The 6,765-nt window shown below is 45.3% G+C and overlaps 1 pseudogene; it reads left to right on the forward strand.

Annotated features, from left to right (window-relative positions):
* The first annotated feature begins 3,886 nt into the window (after positions 1-3,886).
* LOC130040104 (E3 ubiquitin-protein ligase RNF138-like) lies at positions 3,887-4,834 on the forward strand (annotated as a pseudogene).
* Positions 4,835-6,765: the final 1,931 nt, after the last annotated feature.

The raw sequence follows: 6,765 nt of genomic DNA on the forward strand, positions 1-6,765 counted from the left end.
GCCCTACTCAGCCAGCCGGGACAGCAATCCAGTGCAAGGCCCGAGGATGTGGTTTCGCTCAGGCCCTGTGATTCCCGGAAGGTCCAGGGCCACACCCAGCCATGCTGCAGGTGCTGTGGAGTGAAACCCGGTCATGCACTCTAACCCCTGCACTAGCTCCCCGACACCTCCCAGTCTTGCTGACAGGCCACGGTCCGCATGGGCGTCTTGAGCACCTCCTGGTACACGGGGCAGTAGAAATCATCCTCGGTGATCATCCTTGGCTTCCTCTGCCCCTGAGAGGGACTTGAGCCTTTTTTGGTTTCCGGGCAAGGCTGACTGGCCGAGGTACACCCCCGTGACTCTGGCGGCTCTGCTACCCTTCGTGTCCACTGACTGTAAAGGTTAATCATCTACAGGATTCCCTCACAGCCCCACGTGGACTCGTGCCGAGCCACACAGCCTCGCCGAGGTGACACACAGAACCATCCTCAGATCGTCTGCTCGGGGCCAGGGCATGTGGCCTCCGAGTCTTGTTTTCTTTTTCAAAAAAATGTTTATTTATTTATTTATTTATTGCTTTTTTTTTGTGGGGGGGGGTTTCACACCCAGCGATTCTCAAGGGGTTACTCCTGGCTCTACACTCAAGAATTACTCCAGGTGGGCTGGAGCGATAGCACAATGGGTTGGGCATTTGCCTTGCAAGTGGCCAATCCGGGTTCGATTCCCAGTATCCCACATGGTCCCCCGAGCACAGCGAGGAGTCATTCCTGAGTGTAGAGCCAGGAGTAACCCCTGTGCATCGCCGGGTGTGACCCAAAAAGCAAATAAATAAATAAACGAATAAATAAATAAAAAGGAACTACTCCTGGAGGGGCTTTGGGGACCATATGGGATGCCAGGGATCGAACCTGGGTCAGCCACATGCAAGGCAGACACCCTCCCCACTGTACTATCGCTCTGGCCCCCAAGTCTTGTTTTCTTTCTTACCCTAGGAGTTCCTGCCTCATCAGTGAGGTGACGGGGAGGTGCCTGCAGGGGCCACAGTGTGTGCTGGCTGTGCAGAGCTGATGGGGTGCCCAGGGGGTGCTCACAAGCACCTTGTAGAGCCTGGAGCCCCATCAGACAGCAGTTGGCTTGTGTGAGTGAGGCCCTGGTCTCCACCCCCACACTACAAGCAAACACAGGACACTTGACAGTGCTCCTGGGAAGACCCAGGAATACAAACCTCTCTTCCCTTGGTGATCTGCACAGGCATCAAAGGAAACCCTAAAGCCGCTTTGTGCTTGCCCAACACAACTGAGACAAACCCCTTCAGTTCATGTGAAAATACCTCGAGAAATCTTCACTCTTCTTTTTATGGGGTTTGGCAGAAAATCTCCACACGCCCCCTCCATTTTTATTTTAAATTTAAGGGTGGGTTGCCCACATAGGGCAATACTCAGGGGCTATTCCTGACTGTGCTCAGGAGTAACCCCTGGTCGTACTTTGGGGGTCAATATGTGTGTGTTGGGTGGGGGGGGTGTTAAACAGGGGTCAGCTTCAGCAAGGCAAGTGCCTAACCCTGTACTGTCTCTCGGACCCTCTCCGCTGGTTTGGATCTTTGAGAGAGTGGTGGCTTGGAGCCCCGCTACAGGAAGGATGTTTTCGCTTTGAGAGCTGCATATTCCTATGGGCAAACAGCCAAGAAGGAACCAGATGACAGCTCGGGTTTTCCTGGAAATCAGGAAATCAATCAGGCTGCCAAGTTAAGCTGTCTGCATTGGAAAATGCAGCCAACATTCCAGAAAGTGGTGTGAAGTACGAGTAATTTCAAAATGTGGAGATTCTCCCTCTACCTCTTTCCGCCCACATCTTCCCTCCCTCCTTTTCTTTTTGGAAACCAGTGTGGTCTAATGTTCCGTGGCTTTTTAGAAGGCAGGGCAGGGTTTAGCTCAGGGGAGAGCTCCTGTCTTGCAAGTGTGGGACCCTTTTTGGGTCACACCCAGTTATGCTCAGGGTTTACTCCTGGCTCTGTGCTAGGGGTCACTCCTGGTGGGACCCAGCAGACCATCTTGGGTGCTAGGGATTGATGGAGGGTTGGCCGCATCAAAGGCAAGTATCTTAACTCCCGTGCTCTCTCTCTCTCTCCAGTCTCTAGCAACTTCTGGTGTCTGCATCTAGGCATGAGAGTTTCACAAGAGTGGGATAAGATGTGTGTCTCTGCTTCTCTCTGAGACCTTGCTTTTGTTTCTATCTTCATTGTGTGTGTGTGTGTGTGTGTGTGTGTGTGTGTGTGTGTGTGTGTGTGGCGCGCACAGTGAAACCATGACTTCAGCCTCTTTCTTCAGAACCAGGAATAAAACAATTCAGAATACCTTGTACAATATTAGTTATATCTTTAACACACATCTAATAAAGAGACATACTTTAAGTGAGTTACTCATTTTATTTTATTATTATTTTGCACAGGGGTTACTCCTGGCTCATGCACTTAGGAATTACTCCTGGCAGTGCTCAGGGGACCATAAGGGATGCTGGGAATTGAACTCTGGTTCTGCCGCTTGCAAGGCTAATGCCCTACCCGCTGTGCTATCACTCCAGCCCCCGAGTTACTCATTTTAGTATGTTTTGCCCCTTTTCCTCATGGTTGTTGAGATGACCAGGGTTCACCGCTAATCTGATCTTGCTCCCCAGAGGTTGTGGTCCTGGCCATAATACCTGCACAGCTTTGGAATTGCACGCTCGCTGTGGGTCACCTGCTCTAAAGGGTGATGCTGCCACTCGTGGTGGGCCAGAGCCTGACACGGCAGCGGCACCTGGGGGTCCCAGACAGCAGAGCTGGGCAGGGCTTAGCTCAGGGGAGAGCTCTTGCCTGCAAGTGTGGGACCTCTGTTCCATGCTGAGCACTGCAAACACACACACACACACACACACACACACACACACACACACACACATACACACACCACTAACCCAAGCAGAAAGCTGTTGAGACAATGTTGGGCAGATGCTGGCACTGTGGAGACTGACTCTGGGCCACACACTCGCCAGGCAGGCACTATTGCACACCAAGCCATTCCCAGCCCTGGGAACAGTTTGAAATTTACCAAACAGCTGGAAGAGTGCCAAGAATTCCTGAATGCCTCTTGCCCAGTTTCCCTGTCAATATCTGACATCCTCATGCTACATTTGTCACCGCTAACAAACCGAACATTGTTTTTAATGACACTCTAGACTTGATTCAGAATACCTTACTTTTCTTCACCTGATGTTGGAAATAGTGAGAAGGAAGCTTCTGATCCAGAAGAAGCATTCAGTGCCCCGTGATAGAGCCGGGTCCTCACATCCCAATGGTGGTGGTGGTGGCCGGGTCTGGAGTGGGGTGAGAGGAGGGATGGTGGTGGGGATGACAACTTCTTCAAATACCCCAAATTCATGGTGGTTTTTTTTTTTTTTTTTTTTTGCGTTTTGGGTCACACCTGGCAATGCACAGGCATTACTCCTGACTCATGCACGACTTACTACTGGCGGTATTTGGGGGACCATATGGGATGCTGGGAATCGAACCCGGGTTGGCCACGTGCAAGGCAAATGCCCTATCCACTGTGCTATCGCTCCAGCCCCAAATCCATGGTTTTATTAAATCCTAAGAACTCATTGCTGGAGGAGGGGTGGGGGCAGGAAACACAGAATGGGCAGGCCAGCCAGGAGGCTGAAAGTCACTGGTTTCCCACCCCACCACATTATTTCCTGCCTGCCTTGACAATGGCTTCCAGCTAGGGCACAAACACTGCAATGTGGAGGGGTTTGCAAAGGAACGAGCTTAAAATATGCCCGTTTTGGGGGAGGGGCCAAAATGCTCAGGGCTTACTCCTGGCTCTGTGCTCAGGAATCACTCCTGGAAGCCCCCCGGGGATCATATGGGATGCCAGGACCGAACCTGGGCAAACACACTACCTGCTGTACTCTGGTTCCGGCCCCAAATCTGCACACTTTTAAAATCTTATTACTATTAAATATAAAAAATACTGTTCACCCCCCATACACCGAGGATGATTTCTACTGCCCCGTGTACCAGGAGGTGCTCAAGACGCCCATGCGGACCATGGCCTGTCAGCACGTTTTTTGTAGAAAATGTTTCCTGACTGCAATGAGAGAGAGCGGAACACATTGTCCCTTCTGTCGTGGAAATGTGACTAGAAGAGAGAGAGCATGTCCTGAACGGGCCTTAGACCTTGAAAATATCATGAGGAAGTTTTCTGGTAGCTGCAAAAACATTAAATTCAATCGCATGAGCCATCATTACAAATCTTGTAAGAAGTATCAAGATGAATATGGTGTTTCTTCTATTATTCCAAACTTTAAGATCTCTCAAGATTTAGTAGGGAACAGGAGTGAAACATCCACATCTGATAACAGAAACTTATCAAGAGAATACAAGTTCTGGACATCCAACCTTTAAGTGTCCCTTATGTCAAGAATCAGATTTTACCAGAGAGTGTTTATTGGATCTTTGCAACAGTAATCACCTATTTCAGATAGTTCCTGTGACCTGTCCTATTTATGTGTCTCTTCCTTGGGGAGATCCTAGCCAGTATACTAGAAATTTCGTTAGTCATCTAAATCAAAGACATCGATTTGATTATGGAGAATTTGTGAATCTTCAGCTAGATGAGGAAACCCAATATCAAACTGCTGTTGAAGAATCATTTCAAGAAAACATCTGAAAATTGTAGACATCTCTCCATTTTTGTTCCTGCAAGTGCCATCTTTAAGGGGAAGACTACACGAAGTCGTCTTTTGATAACTTGATTTGTATATTAGTAAAAGTAATTCACTCTACTGTTTTAGTTTAATTGAAAATTAAGGTGGATGCTCTAAAAACGTTCTCTTGAGAGTTAAAAACAAAATTAAGATGTTATCTTGAAAAGCATTAAAGGATTGTATTTTATTAATGTAATGATGAAAAGGGAGTTCTTGTATTTTGTCTTGCTAACAGTACACATTGAATTTTTCCTTATTTGCCGTTAAAATTTGGTGCAATTTCTTCCATTGAGATAATTCACAATAGCCAGTTCTGAAAGATATAATTGATATAAACCTGACATCTGAGCCAGTTAATTAGAATGACAGAATGGGGTCTTGAATGCTAAAGTAAAAGAATCCAAAGGAAACTTTTAAAATATAGGTAATTGTTTGTAAGCTGGAGGCAGCTAGATTTTTTTGTCATCAGGATTCTCAATTGCCAGAATTTCTGATCCGCTAGGAAAAAACTTTAATTAGAGAGTTTTAGTTGGTAAAATTGCATTCTATATATATTTAAATGAGAGATTTTGGCTTCATCTCATTTTAGAAATTCATTGAATTCAAAGATGTTTTTAATAGGTTTGTTTGTGTATATACACACTCTGTATGCATGGAGTTTGTCAGGTCATGACAATTTCTACTAAGATTTTTTTAATGGATAAGCAAATGGGATTCAATGTTTATTTGATCTGATTAAAGTTTATATGTCCCTATGTTTTTAAAGTAATATGTAAGTGCTAAGTGGTCTACTTGGCTGATCTTATCCTTAAAAATTTAGTTTCAAAAATTTGTAAGTCTACAATTGTACCTCATGGTGTCTCACTAATAAAAATTTAAAAAAAAATTTAGTTTCACACAGACCTGTTTGCATGGTGTTTATTTGTTATTCTCAAAGATAGTGTGACTGTGAAGTAGTAGTAGCAAGACATTCTAACAGCCACTTTGTTTCTCTACTTTCAGACAAAACTGGTTCTTAGTATTCATTAGTGAGAATCATACTGGAAGGCCCAAATCACAGAATTAAAGAGTGGATTAGCTGACATTCCATATTAATACACATTGTTTTTGCTTTCTTTAATGTAAGTAAAAGAACATAAAGATTAATCTCAGAAGTAATTTGCTGCTAATATATTACATATATTGTATAAAAAGATATATTTTGCTTTTGTTAAAACCCTTGTTGACTTTTCTACAGTGAACATTTTTAAACTTGCTTTAATAAAAAAAAGTTAATTTTGAAAAAAAAAATACTGTTCACAGTCATTAGAGCTACCATTTTTATTGGGGGCGAGGGGAGGCACACCCAGCCATGATCAGGCTTCCTCTTGGCTCTGTGCTCAGGGATCACTCTGGGTTGGGCATAGACACCATATGGGGTGCCAGGATTAAACCCCATCAGCTGCATGCAAAGCAAGTGCTTTTTCTGTTGTACCATCTCTCTGGCCCTTTGGGTTGCCTATTTTCTTTTCTTTTTGGGTCACACCCAGCGATGCTCAGGGTTCCTCCTGGCTCTGCACTCAGGAATTACTCCTGGCAGTGCTTGAGGGACCATATGGGATGTTGGGGATCAAATTCAGGTCAGTCGTGTGCAAGGCAAACACCCTACCTGCTGTATTATCGCTCTGGCCCTCCCTATTTTATTCTTACCATGCAATTTGGGGTCCCTTACATATATTCCTTGAAATCTCCACTACTAATTGCAATTATGATTATAGTTCTTATTTTACAGATTTGGACATCAAGTCTCTGAGAACTGAAATATTTCCCTGGTTTCCCTCCTCTATCAGCTCCTTCCTGACGTTCCTCATTAACTCTCCTGCTCCTCCAATTTCCTCTTGTGGGATGCCCCTCTGCTCACCTCTCAGAGCTTTAAATACCATCTGCATGTCTGCAAACACCAAGTGTCTGTCTTTACCTTAGACCTTTCCTCTACGTTTCAAACAAGTCAGCATTTCTTTCTTTCTTTTTTTTCTCCCCCGTTTTGTTTGCTTTGGGTTT

Source organism: Sorex fumeus, unplaced genomic scaffold, assembly GCF_029834395.1.
Source record: "Sorex fumeus unplaced genomic scaffold, SorFum_2.1 ptg000094l, whole genome shotgun sequence".
Lineage (NCBI taxonomy): Eukaryota > Metazoa > Chordata > Mammalia > Eulipotyphla > Soricidae > Sorex > Sorex fumeus.